This window comes from Lathyrus oleraceus, chromosome 6 (genome assembly GCF_024323335.1).
Source record: "Lathyrus oleraceus cultivar Zhongwan6 chromosome 6, CAAS_Psat_ZW6_1.0, whole genome shotgun sequence".
In the NCBI taxonomy this organism is placed as follows: Eukaryota; Viridiplantae; Streptophyta; class Magnoliopsida; order Fabales; family Fabaceae; genus Lathyrus; species Lathyrus oleraceus.
Genome location: NC_066584.1, coordinates 509287276 through 509288474, shown reverse-complemented (window position 1 = coordinate 509288474; position 1199 = coordinate 509287276). Strand labels below are relative to the sequence as shown.

General features: G+C 40.3%; 1 non-coding gene across 1 annotated transcript; it reads right to left on the bottom strand.

Moving 5' to 3' along the window:
* Window positions 1–269: 269 nt before the first annotated feature.
* Window positions 270–376, bottom strand: LOC127099540 (small nucleolar RNA R71). Its single transcript, XR_007794032.1, has one exon. It is a non-coding gene; the product is annotated as a small nucleolar RNA R71 (small nucleolar RNA).
* Between the last annotated feature and the right edge of the window lie 823 nt (window positions 377–1199).

Genomic DNA, 1199 nt, shown 5'->3' with positions numbered 1-1199 from the left:
CCGCTCTGTTGCAAATCGTGTAACAGAACCAGTTATCTGGTAATCCCACAGAGGACCCGAACCTTCACCTGTCAGTGTTTGTGCAGTACACAAACACGTTAAAAGATAATGGAATAAATCCAAAAATCATACGACTACATCTTTTCCCATTTTCTTTAAGAGATAAAGCTAGAGTGTGGCTCAAGTCTCTACCATCAAACTCCACCACAACATGGAATGATTTGAAGAAGACCTCCTTAGCCCGATATTTCCCACCTAGCAAAATAGTTATGCTAAGAAGCCAAATCAACAAATTCAAACAGAAAAATGGAGAGTTACTTTTCGAAGCATGGGAAAGTTATAAGGATATGATGAGACTTTGTCAACATCATGGACTTGGACAATGGCTAATTATCCATACCTTTTACAATGGTCTCCTATAGAACACTAAATTAACCTTAGACGTTGTAGTTGGCGGCACTCTAATGGACAAACCATACTGAGACGCCTATCAACTCATAGAAACCACGGCACAAAATTATTACCAATGGGGAGGTGAGCAAACTCCAGTAAAAAAACCTCAGACTAAGGGCGGCATGTATGAAGTTAATGGCATAGACCATGTTAATGCCAAGGTATACACCCTGACGCAAAAGGTCGAAAGTTTGACCGTAGCTTCAACAACTACCGTGGTTGTTGTAACACCTAATTGCGAGCTATGTGGAACCTCTGGGCACAACACTCTTGAATGCCAATTATTGGTTGGAATTCAATCCGACCAATTAAATTATAACCAAGGAAACCCATACTCTAATACCTACAATCTGGGCTGGAGGAATCATCCTAACTTTTCTTATAATAAAAACAATGCATTGTTTGCTCCTGGCCCAACTCCTACCACCCCTCTCGATTATCAAAAAGTCGCACCCACTGCTCCTTAAGCACCTAAGAAGTCGAATCTCAAAATAATGATGGAAAACTTTGTTGCATCTCATACTCAATAGAACAATGAATTTATGAATCAAAACATACATAACAATGAGTTGGTAAAACAATTGACAAACAAGGTAGACGCTTTTCCACACATAACAAAATGCTAGAGACACAAATCTCCCAAGTAGCATGACAACAAGCAGCTAGTGTTGCCCCACCTGGCGTTTTTCCTGGCCAACCATAACCAAACCCAAAAGGACATGCCAAATCAATCACACAGTGAAGTG